This window comes from Mytilus galloprovincialis, chromosome 5 (assembly GCF_965363235.1).
Source record: "Mytilus galloprovincialis chromosome 5, xbMytGall1.hap1.1, whole genome shotgun sequence".
Taxonomy (NCBI): Eukaryota; Metazoa; Mollusca; class Bivalvia; order Mytilida; family Mytilidae; genus Mytilus; species Mytilus galloprovincialis.
This window is the reverse complement of record NC_134842.1, coordinates 101012013-101025653: the sequence shown is the minus strand read 5'-3', so window position 1 is coordinate 101025653 and position 13641 is coordinate 101012013. Positions and strand designations below refer to the sequence as shown.

Here is a 13641-nt window from a genome sequence, read left to right as displayed (position 1 = left end):
CTGAGGTAGACAAGCCTTAGTATTTCAAAAAATTCCACAATTTTGTAAACAGTAAATTTATAAATATTACTAATAAAAGACTCATAAGTGACGCTCGAATCCAAAGTTTAAAGTTGTCTAATTTAAGCACAAAAAAAGAACATGAAACATTTATGCTGTCTAGTGGTCAAAAGCATTTCATAAAAAGATATGAAGGGTTTAAAAAGCGTCGATCAAATTTAAAATGTTTATGGACTATACGACAAGGAATTCGACTTTTTACCGCTTCGCTGAAAAGTTCCTGAAATTTACACAGAATTGTTATTAATTGCATTTAGTACCACATTTTATTTCATTGTAAAGTTGCATGACTTTCAAACAGATATGTTCACATACACATTGTATTTCAATAATTATGTACTAAGTACACATCTGTTAAAATAAATAAGGTTGAAAATTTTCTCCTCAAGGTTGATTTTTCCACAGCCTGCGTTACAAAATCTCCTAGTTCTACCTCTGAAGCCAAATATCCACACAATACCGTAAGCGACATCATGAAGACGCAGTACGATCAGAATAAGAACGTTTTGTGGCAGCACTATGGTACCTTAGAGGGCGTGTCCATCATTTACCCATCAACCTATTGGAACGACTGTTATAACTATGATCCTCGCTTTAGGTAATAGAAACAGGATAGTTAATTGTATATATTTACTATATTACTGCATGGCAAAAAAGTCTAAAGACGACTAAATGACAAAAAAAAGTCAAACCAAACACTACACAAAAAAGTTAAAGACTGATCAACACGAACAGAAACAAAAACAAGGGTGGTCTCAGTACTCCGTAAGGGTTAACAGATCCTGCTCCAATAGTGGCAACTTCCATGTTGCACACATTCGTCTATAAGTATCATTCAGTCGCATTACTGGACATACCAAAAATACAAAGTACCAAATAAATAGAAATTAGTTCAGCAAAATGTCAGTTAAAGCAAACAAATCTAAAATAAAACGAGCAAACAATCCGCCGTTTCAAAGTCTATTGCATTATGGGTAATATTTTCAAACGCGTACATCATAACGTTTTGATTGGTTTACAACGTCTTAAGCAATGAACATTTAACCAATGATATGATATTATTTAAGGTCACCCTTTGCCGCAACAGCTTCACCAAAAGATAAAGATGTCGTGATTCTTATAGATTCAAGCTCATCTATGAAGCAGATCTCCGGCGTTACAAGTAAATCAAAGATGATTATAGCCAAGGAAGCTGCTCGTACAGTCATAGAGACTCTTAATCCAAACGACAGAGTAAGTAGACCTATAGGTATAAAAATAAGAAATTACCAACTATAGGTCACTGTACGGTCTTCAACAATGAGCAAAACCCATACAGCATTGTCACCTATAAAATGCCCCGAAATGACAAATGTAAAACAATTTAAACGAAAAAAACTAACGGCCTGATTTATGTAAAAAAAAAACAATGAACGAAAAACAAATATGATATACAGCAGCAAACAACAACCACTGAATTATAGGCTCCTGACTTGGGACAGGCACATACATTATGTCACATTGTGGCGGGACTATAAACATGTTAGCGGGCGTCCATCCCTCCCCCTATAAACCTTTGGACAGTGGTGTAACAGTACAACAAATGAAAAAACCTGTAAAAATCAGTTGAAAAGGGCTTAACTTATCAGATCGACACAAAGAAGAAAAACAAAAAACACATATTGGACGTGGCAGGGTATTTATACATCCCTAAAACAAAAAAGTACAGATTAGAGAGTATTTGCAGTTACTGACAAGTTCAAAGCCAGTAAGAACTAATAGAATAAAAAAAAATCTTGTATCTAAGACTAAAGACGTTAATTATGTCTGCCATTACTATGAGTCACACAAGTGCAAGCATAATTGTTATAAACGTAAAAATTAAAAAAGAGAAAGTGATTGATGCATGACGTCAGAAGGTTGTTTGCAGCTAAATCTAGGGCCATTCGGAGCAAATTCAGCGTAATACACAAAGGTGCAAACACATATGTACATCACAAGTAATATAAAAGAGATTTCTATAAAAGAGGGACGAAAGATACCAAAGGGACAGTCAAACTCATAAATCTAAAACAAACTGACAACGCCATGGCTAAAAATTAAAAAGACAAACAGAAAAACAATAGTACACACGACACAACATAGAAAACTAAAGAATAAACAACACGAACCCCACCAAAAACTAGGGCGTTACATCGACATTATTTTTGTCTGATGGAAAGTTGTCACACTGACAATTACAAATGTATACACATCACCTTATTTTTATGTTGTACATTTTTCAATGCGCTGTAAATAAATATGTATGACATATAGAGAATGTATTAGCAGAATTGAATAAGAAATCGGAATTCGACAATGCAAGGATACAACCGGCCTGGATAAAAACAAGGATACAACCGACCGGTATAAAAACAAGGATACAACAGTCCAGGATAAAAACAAGGGTATAACTGACCGGTATAAAAACAAGGATACAACAGACCGGATAAAAACAAGGATACAACTGACCGGTATAAAAACAGGATATAACCTACCGATATAGAATCAAGAATACATTCGACCGGTATAAAAACAAAGATACAACCGACCGGTATAAAACAAGGATACAACCGACCGGGATAAAAACAAGGATACAACCGGCCGGTAAAAAAGAAGGATACAACCTACCGGGATAAAAAGAAGGATACAACCGACCGGTATATAAACAAGGATACAACCGACGGGGATAGAAACAAGGACACAACCGACCGGTATAAATACAAGGATACAACCGACCGGTATAAATACATGGATACAACCGACCGGGATAAAAACAGGGATACAACCGGCCAGGATAAAAACAAGGATACAACCGACCGGGATAAAAACAAGTATACAACCGACCGGTATAAAAACAGAATAAAATATCATTAAATAACAAACATTAATATAAGTAAGAAATCATCTCTAACATCTGTTACATTTGGAAAGTGTTCCTGTTATATGCTGTCAAGTTTATGTAGCATACATTTATATATCGTTGTGGAGTACCAACTAAATAATGAGGTCTGCATGCAGGTGAAAGAAGAAAGCCTACTTACACATTTGCTACGCCCGAGATTGAGGCAACCAAACAAAGATTAACGTATGCCAAGCTTTACATTGTAAAAAAGACAAAATCTGAAGTAAACCAAATTTATAAAATATTTAATTTGAACATATTTATTTATTGTGGATTGGGAAACAAGTTTTGCACTTATATTAATCCCTTTCAACTTTGGGCCTAACCTTTATAAAATAAAAGCTGAGCAAAATGCTGAAAAGAGTAACATCACACATTTCTTTTCAGGTTGCTGTGATATCATTTAGCTCAGGAGTTACTGTTCCCACTGGAGACCCAAACCACGATTGTTATAAAGACACACTGTCATTTGCCTCCAAAACAAACACTGACAAGTTGCAGGAATTTGTCAGTTTATACATTCAAGAATCCAACACTGGTAATACAAATTTCGAAAACGTTCTCATCAAGGCTTTCACTTACTTGGGGTCAACAAATGATAATGTTGATGTTTCAACTAGAGGTAAATATATGTTATAGTACCAAATAACAGACAAAACGAGTGTTGTGAAATGGGCTTCGCAGGATAATACCGTTCAGATAGATAAAAAACGCAACAGTAAAAAAAGCACGAGACTTTCAGTAATATAAGATATTGAAATTGATCAGAAAATTCGATCAACAAATGATAAATTATCAACCGAGAATAAGAAAAAAAGCTAACTCAAGTCCTTAAAGGTGTCATATAAAAAAGAAGATGTGGTATGATTGCCAATGAGACAACTATCCACAAGAGACCAAAATGACACAGACATTAACAACTATAGGTCACCGTACGGCCTTCAACAATGAGCAAAGTCCATACCGCAAAGTCAGCCATAAAAGGCCCCAATATGACAATATAAAACAATTCAAACGAGAAAACTAACGGCCTAATTTGTATAAAAAATTAACGAAAACAAAGATGTAACATATAAACAAACGACAAACACTGAATTACAGGCTCCTGACTTGGGAAAGACACATACATATTAAATACTTTGGCGGGGTTAAACATGTCAGCGGGATCCCAACCCTCCCCTAACCTGGGACAGTGGTATAACAGTACACCATAAGATCAAACTATAAAAATCAGTTGAAAAAGGCTTAACTCATCAGATGGACACAAAAGAAAAACAATTGAACGCGGCCGGGTACTTGTACATCCCGACAACAAAAAGACACTATGAACAGATCTGAGAGTACTCGCAGTTATCTGAAAGCTAGTTCAAAGCTACTAACAACTAAATCATGCATCTGAGACTTAACTGACCACTGACTTAATAATGAAAGATTGTAAAGGCAATGCAATAATAAAATCCATATTTAAAAGGACTAAACTAAACAACGACCTTGCTAGGACATTTGAAAGGTCATCATGACAGTCCTCACTACGTTTGACCTTCAATATTTAATTCTATTCAACATTTTCTATTGACTTTATGATTAATAAATCTGTTACCTAAATTGGGTTTTTTTTTCGTTTTTTCCCCTGTAGTTTAGGGTACCCATCAATTTGTTAAAGCTATATTACTATTTTTTACTTTTCATCATATTCATTAATTCAGAGACTTGCATGGCATTTCATTGTCAAATCATTGAACCGTTGAGCGTACGAAAATATATCTTAAATATACAAAATAAACAAAACAAACAGAGCCTAAAAATAATAGTTATATTATACATAGACATGATATTGAAAATTGATAAAAAAAAAAAAAATAACATTTAAACATCGCATTTAAAAGCCATACATTATAGTGTTGTTGTATCTTAATATAAGGCCGTGTTCACATTGACCTAAGCTCGGTGTTGTGTAAGTGTAACTTACACGTAAACTAAACAAAATTGACAAGTCTAACTCGATTGTTTGCTGATGATACATCTCTTTCTTATTCCAGCAATAATCCTTACACTATAGAGGATGTCTTAAACAGCGATTTAGAACAAATTTCAGTATGGTCTAAAGATTGGCTTATTAACTTTAACCCTAATAAGACAAAGGCTATGATATTCTCCTGTCATACTTCCCCAGATGATATTGAAATAGAATTTCAAAACCAATTAGTAGAATTTGTCTCCTGTCATAAACACTTAGGGATTACTTTTGATTCCAATGGTAAATTCCATACACATATAGAAAATATTTTAAAGTGTGCAAGCACAAGATTAAATGTTCTTAAACAATTGAAATATGTATTGCATAGAAATTATCTTGCTCGTATATATTTAACTTTTATAAGACCCGTTATGGAATATGCATGTGAGTTATGGGATGGTTGTACTCAAAAAGAAGCCGACGATTTAGAACATGTTCAGTTAGAAGCAGGGAGGTTAGTAACTGGGTTGCCCGTGTTTGCTAGTCGGGAAGCTATATATTTTGAAACTGGCTGGCAATTGCTTGTGGACAGAAGAAAATCCAGAAAGCTCAATATGTTCTATTCTTTACATAATGGGACTGCCCCTGATTATCTATGTGATTTAATGCCCCCGCTTGTTGGTCAAGTATCTAACTACGATTTGCGAAACAGTAATAATTATGTAGTACCCGGTTATAGACTAGACATAACTAGAAAATCCTTTTTCCCATCCACTACTATTGAATGGAATAGCCTTCCCCCCGACATACGTACGTCCAAAAACATAAATATTTTTAAACGAAAGATGAAGTCCAAATTGATACAGCCACCTTCCTATTTTAGTTGTGGGGATAGAAAACTTAATATCATTCATACACGCTTGAGAAATATGTGCAGTTCTTTAAATTCAGATTTACATCGTGTTAATATTAAACCAAGTCCCGCATGCAGCTGTGGCCACCCTGTTGAGGATAGTATACACTATTTTTTAGAGTGCGCTCTTCATAACGAAGCAAGAGAAATACTGTTTTCAAAATTAGAAAGTTATGCTATATCCATTGAGCTTCTATTAGCTGGTGACGGTGACCTTTCTTTTCAGCAAAACAAAGACATATTTGAGTCCGTACAATCTTATATCAGAATAACACAAAGATTTAAAACAATCAATTAACATTCTAAATTTCTACTTTACAACCTTTCACTCCAGTCTAGTTGTTTCATTATTATTCCTTATTATATTGTATTATTTTTCTTTTTTCTTTTTATTTCTAATTTTTGTTTGAAGTATGTATTACATGCATTACTACTATGTTGTATTTTTTCTTTTTCGCCATTATCTAATGTACTTTGTGTTTATATTTATATTGGAAGAGGACGTCTCTAATGTTGTTATAACTTGTGTCCAATCCCTTTTGCTACTTTTGCAAATAAAATATGTTTAAACTAACAAAATTACGTTCCCATTGATAAAACTCAATGTTTACATGTAGTGTAAATTATGTTTTGTCTACATGCAGTCGATACTCGATGTAGGCCTTGTGTAGATTAAGTGTACACAAAACTAGGGCCGTGTTCACATCAAACTCCATGTATAGTAAACATTTATGAGTGAATCGTTGTTTTAGTAAAGACCATTGGCATACATTTCTGTGCATGTCAAGTCGATTCGGAAAGACCTTAATTTTCAAATGAATTATGTGTTCGGCAATGATGCTGCCTGCTTTGAGTCTTGATAAGGGATTAATAAAGCTACGTTAAGTTTAAAAAAAAAAAAACAAATAAATATATCAATTTTAGACAAATATGTCTGTAAAGAACTTTATTAATAATTGTTATAAATATCAATTTTATTCAAAACTTGTTTCTTCCTTAAACATGTACACGGTGAAACTAATGTTTTAGCCTAGTTTTGTGTACACTTAATCTACACAAGTCCTACATCGAGTATCGACTGCATGTAGACAAAACATGATTGTTTTACACTACATGTAAACATTGAGTTTTATCAATGGGAACGTAATTTTGTTTAGTTTACGTGTGAGTTACACTTACACAACACCGAGTTTAGGTCAATTTGAACACGGCCTAGGCATTTACAACATTAGTTTCACCGCGTATATTTAAGGAAAAAACGATGTTTGAATAAAATTGCTATTTATAACAGTTATTAACAAAGTTCTTTGTAGAAATACATGTATTTGAATAATATAAGAAACAAGTCTAGATGTCCGAAATAAGAAATACATTGGTCCGACTTTTTCCACGTTCACATCTTCCCGAATCAACTTGACTTACACAGAAATATTTGCCACTGGTCTTTACTCAAACAACGATTCACTCATAAATGCATTACTTAAAAAGTGTGAGGTAAATGTATTATTTGTCTAGTATCTCGGATCCGTTAAATTACACTTAAAAGTAAAAACAAATTACCCCCTCCCTTTGCCAAATACTCATTGGAGAAGAAATACCATTTGAACAAACAGAAAAAATAGAAATATTGTCCTTCTTCTTCGTCTGTAAGCACGCTGCTGCAGCTAATGCTTAATCGAGACATCTTTAGTATCTTTAAACTACTGCAAATCATCAAAATGGCTTCCATAAAGAAGCAACCACTTAACTTCAAAAAGGGGGAGGAGGGTATTTTGTTTATTTATCTGAGTCAGAAGTTTTTTCCGCGCAAACGTCTTATTCCGTTTTTTCGATGCTGATATGTATTTTTTTCCAACATTTAACACTATTATGTATGGGGAAACTCTTGATTCAAATTTTTTTTATCATGCATCTGTAGGACTAGTGTGGATCTAGCCGGCGTTAATATTCATGAGGCTAGCCGTCAATAATATTCATGAGATCAAAACCGCGTTCGATGAAATGTTTTGGGTAGTTATTAGATTGTGACAATAAAATAACTTTTGCTGTTAATATCCATTATGGTTATGCTATTTCTAGCAATATAAAGTAATTAGGAAATAGTAAGCCAAAAGGTGTCTTCTGCAAGGTCCGCGTCATTTAAAATGAAAGTAAATGAAAAGTTTAATTGCATTGCCTCACACAACACAAAACAATTATGAACATTAAAATGTTGTTATTATTGAATCAATGTAAACTATAGTAATTAAAACAAGATGATTAAATATTATAGGGTAATTAAATGGAATTAATTGTCATATGGGCATTCCATTATCTGTTCATTGTCTACAAATATAGTCCAATTCTAAAACTAAAATATACAATACATACGATAGTATCACACAATTAAAAAGAGTTATTCAGAAAAGGATAAGGGGGGTACCCTGGTATATCACAAATTCGAAAATGAACTATTGCCGGCTGGCCAAACGAAGAGATTCTCCACGTGGGCAATGATACCAGAGGAAGAGGTACTTATTGCCTTTAAAATGGCCCATAGCACTTATACCCTAGACCCGTACGAGTTTGTCAGTAGAGGGTTTAAATGGGGGATATGGTATCCCGGATACAACGAATTCGAACTGAACTATTGCCGGCTGGCCAAACTAAGAGATTCTCCACATCGACCATTATACCAGAGGTAGAGGTTGGTATTGCCTCTAAAATGGCCCATAGCACTTATGCCCTAGACCCGTACGAGTTAGTCAGAAAAGGATAAGGGGGATACCCTGGTATATCACAAATTCGAAAATGAACTATTGCCGGCTGGCCAAACGAAGAGATTCTCCACGTGGGCAATGATACCAGAGGAAGAGGTACTTATTGCCTTTAAAATGGTCCATTGCACTTATACCCTAGACCCGTACGAGTTTGTCAGTAGAGGGTTCAAAGGGGGGAAATGGTATCCCGGATACAACGAATTCGAACTGAACTATTGCCGGCTGGCCAAACTAAGAGATTCTCCACATCGACCATTAAACCAGAGGTAGAGGTTGGTATTGCCTCTAAAATGGCCCATAGCACTTATGCCCTAGACACGTACGAGTTGGTCAGAAAAGGATAAGGGGGAACCCTGGTATATCACAAATTCGAAAATGAACTATTGCCGGCTGGCCAAACGAAGAGAATCTCCACGTGGGCAATGATACCAGAGGAAGAGGTCCGTATTGCCTTTAAAATGGCCCATAGCACTTATACCCTAGACCCGTACGAGTTTGTCAGTAGAGGGTTCAAAGGGGGGATATGGTATCCCGGATACAACGAATTCGAACTGAACTATTGCCGGCTGGCCAAACTAAGAGATTCTCCACATCGACCATTATACAAGAGGTAAAGGATGGTATTGCCTCTAAAATGGCCCATAGCACTTATGCCCTAGACCCGTACGAGTTAGTCAGAAAAGGATAAGGGGGTACCTTGGTATATCACAAATTCGAAAATGAACTATTGCCGGCTGGCCAAACCAAGAGATTCTCCACGTGGGCAATGATACCAGAGGAAGAGGTACTTATTGCCTTTAAAATGGCCCATAGCACTTATACCCTAGACCCGTACGAGTTTGTAAGTAGAGGGTTCAAAGGGGGGGATATGGTATCCCGGATACAGCGAATTCGAACTGAACTATTGCCGGCTGGCCAAACTAAGAGATTCTCCACATCGACCATTATACCAGAGGTAGAGGTTGGTATTGCCTCTAAAATGGTCCATAGCACTTATGCCCTAGACCCGTACGAGTTAGTCAGAAATGGATAAGGGGGATATCCTGGTATATTACAAATTCGAAAATGAACTATTGCCGGCTGGCCAAACGAAGAGATTCTCCACGTGGGCAATGATACCAGAGGAAGAGGTCCTTATTGCCTTTAAAATGGCCCATAGCACTTATATCCTAGACCCGTACGAGTTTGTCAGTAGAGGGTTCAAAGGGGGGATATGGTATCCCGTATACAACGAATTCGAACTGAACTATTGCCGGCCGGCCAAACTAAGAGATTCTCCACATCGACCATTATACCAGAGGTAGAGGTTGGTATTGCCTCTAAAATGGCCCATAGCACTTATGCCCTAGACCCGTACGAGTTAGTCAGAAAAGGATAAGGGGGGTACCCTGGTATATCACAAATTCGAAAATGAACTATTGCCGGCTGGCCAAACATAGAGATTCTCCACGTGGGCAATGATACCAGAGGAAGAGGTACTTAGAGTGTTCAAAGGGGGATATGGTATCCCGGATACAACGAATTCGAACTGAACTATTGCCGACTGGCCAAACTAAGAGATTCTCCACATCGACCATTATACCAGAGGTAGAGGTTGGTATTGCCTCTAGAATGGCCCATAGCACTTATGCCCTGGACCCGTACAAGTTAGTCAGAAAAGGATAAGGGGGGTACCCTGGTATATCACAAATTCGAAAATGAACTATTGCCGGCTGGCCAAACGAAGAAATTCTACACGTGGGCAATGATACCAGAGGAAGAGGTACTTATTGCCTTTAAAATGGCCTATAGCACTTATACCCTAGACCCGTACGAGTTTGTCAGTAGAGGGTTCAAAGGGGGGATATGGTATCCCGGATACAACGAATTCGAACTGAACTATTGCCGGCTGGCCAAACTAAGAGATTCTCAACATCGACCATTATACCAGATGTAGAGGTTGGTATTGCCTCTAAAATGGCCCATAGCACTTATGCCCTAGACCCGTACGAGTTAGTCAGGAAAGGATAAGGGGGGTACCCTTGTATATCACAAATTCGAAAATGAACTATTGCCGGCTGGCCAAACGAAGAGATTCTCCACGTGGGCAATGATACCAGAGGAAGAGGTACTTATTGCCTTTAAAATGTCCCATAGCACTTTTACCCTAGACCCGTACGAGTTTGTCAGTAGAGGGTTCAAAGGGGGGATATGGTATCCCGGATACAACGAATTCGAACTGAACTATTGCCGGCTGGCCAAACTAAGAGATTCTCCACATCGACCATTATACCAGAGGTAGAGGTTGGTATTGGCCCTAAAATGGCCCATAGCACTTATGCCCTAGACCCGTACGAGTTAGTCAGAAAAGGATAAGGGGGGTACCCTGGTATATCACAAATTCGAAAATGAACTATTGCCGGCTGGCCAAACGAAGAGATTCTCCACGTGGGCAATGATACCAGAGGAAGAGGTACTTATTGCCTTTAAAATGTCCCATAGCACTTTTACCCTAGACCCGTACGAGTTTGTCAGTAGAGGGTTCAAAGGGGGGATATTGTATCCCGGATACAACGAATTCGAACTGAACTATTGCCGGCTGGCCAAACTAAGAGATTCTCCACATCGACCATTATACCAGAGGTAGAGGTTGGTATTGGCCCTAAAATGGCCCATAGCACTTATGCCCTAGACCCGTACGAGTTAGTCAGAAAAGGATAAGGGGGGTACCCTGGTATATCACAAATTCGAAAATGAACTATTGCCGGCTGGCCAAACGAAGAGATTCTCCACGTGGGCAATGCTACCAGAGGAAGAGGTACTTTTTGCCTTTAAAATGGCCCATAGCATTTATACCCTAGACCCGTACGATTTTGTCAGTAAAGGGTTAATAGGGGGATATTATGTCACGGTATACAACGAATTCGATTTGAATTATTGCCGGCTGGCCAAACTATGAGATTCTCCACGTGGGCCATTATACCAGTGGTAGAGGTAGGCATTTCCTCTAAAATGGCCCATAACAATCATGCCCTAGACCTGTGCAAATTTGTCAGCAGACGGTTTAAAGGGGGATATAGTATCCCGGTGTACAACGAAGTCAAAATGAACTATTGCCAGCTGACCGACTAACACTACAAACTCCTCAGAGTCTGAATTGACCAGTTTTTGTGCTCGACCAGTAAAATCGAGCACACATTTTACTCGACTAGTCTCGACATTGTCTCGACTGTACTTAACTGTACTTAAGTGTACTCGACTAGGTCTCGACTTTACTTAATTAGTCTGATTCAGTACTTGATGATCTTTGTGTAGTCTGAAATGGTCTTGACCAAGGCTCGACCTGTCTCGACCTGTCTTGACTAGTCTCGACCTGTCTTGACTAGTCTCGACCTGTCTCGACTAGTCTCGACTCAGTCTCAACCAGTCTCGACCTGTCTCGACTAGTCTTGACCTTCAAATTTAGTTTTGACTGGTGTAAATCAGCCCATCTAACTAAATTAAATATTGATCTTACAAAATTCAAGCTTATTAGGTAGTTTGATTTATTGCTGTGAAATGAAAGAATTTAATTTTACAATATGTAAAAAAAATAATTATATAAAAATTCAGATAGGCATCTTTAATTTTTTTTATAACTTTTTCAAATCAACTTGGATTTTCATCAAACTATGCAGATATCTTAGATATATATCAAGCTTACTGAATCCCATTTCATTTAGTTTTTTTGTTGTATTGCTGTAAAATTTAAGAATTAAAGTAATTTTGGTAAAAAAAGCTAGGATTTGCAATTCGGACAAAATAGAGATAGTGTAATTTAAGAATTAAAGTAATTTTGGTAAAAAAAGCTAGGATTTGCAATTCGGACAAAATAGAGATAGTGTACTATCTCTATTTTGTCCGAATTGCAAATCCTAGCTTTTTTTTACCAAAATTACTTTAATTCTTAAATTTTACAGCAATACAACAAAAAAACTAAATGAAATGGGATTCAGTAAGCTTGATATATATCTAAGATATCTGCATAGTTTGATGAAAATCCAAGTTGATTTGAAAAAGTTATAAAAAAAATTAAAGATGCCTATCTGAATTTTTATATAATAATTTTTTTTACATATTGTAAAATTAAATTCTTTCATTTCACAGCAATAAATCAAACTACCTAATAAGCTTGAATTTTGTAAGATCAATATTTAATTTAGTTAGATGGGCTGATTTACACCAGTCAAAACTAAATTTGAAGGTCAAGACTAGTCGAGACAGGTCGAGACTGGTTGAGACTGAGTCGAGACTAGTCGAGACAGGTCGAGACTAGTCAAGACAGGTCGAGACTAGTCAAGACAGGTCGAGACAGGTCGAGCCTTGGTCAAGACCATTTCAGACTACACAAAGATCATCAAGTACTGAATCAGACTAATTAAGTAAAGTCGAGACCTAGTCGAGTACACTTAAGTACAGTTAAGTACAGTCGAGACAATGTCGAGACTAGTCGAGTAAAATGTGTGCTCGATTTTACTGGTCGAGCACAAAAACTGGTCAATTCAGACTCTGAGGAGTTTGTAGTGTAAGATAATCTAAACGTGGACCATATGAGCAGAGGTAGAGGTAGCCATTGCCTTTAAGATGGGCCATAGCACTAACCCTGATTGCGTTGTCAAACATATCAGATGTATGGAATAATGTTGCCTCGAAAATTACCCATTGTTCTTATGTCCTAGACCCGTACCTGTTGAACAGCAAAGGGAAGTACTCTTGTATATCACAAAGACCAAACTAAGAGTTTCTCCTTGTGGGCTAACAAAAAGATTAGCGTAGGTGTTTTCTCTAAAAAGGCCCATGTATCGTATATCATAGATCCGTACGTATTGGTAGGAAAAGGGTAAGGGAAGTACTCTTGTATATAAAAATATTCAAACATACTTTTACTTGCTGGTCATTTTAAAGGTAATTAGTACCTTAACCTCTGTATCATGGTTCACGAGGAGAATCTTTTAGTTTGACAAGTCGTCAATAGTTCAATTCGACTTTGAGATATATAAAGGTGCCCATC

General features: G+C 36.8%; 1 long non-coding RNA gene across 1 annotated transcript in view; it reads left to right on the top strand.

The window, feature by feature from the left end:
- The first annotated feature begins 453 nt into the window (after positions 1-453).
- The window catches only part of LOC143074907 (uncharacterized), a 43443-nt gene continuing 30255 nt past the window's right edge, over positions 454-13641 (top strand). Inside the window, exons 1-3 of the long non-coding RNA XR_012978155.1 lie at positions 454-658; positions 1128-1293; positions 3371-3605. This is a non-coding gene — a long non-coding RNA (uncharacterized LOC143074907). The remainder of the gene's footprint in view (positions 659-1127; positions 1294-3370; positions 3606-13641) is intronic.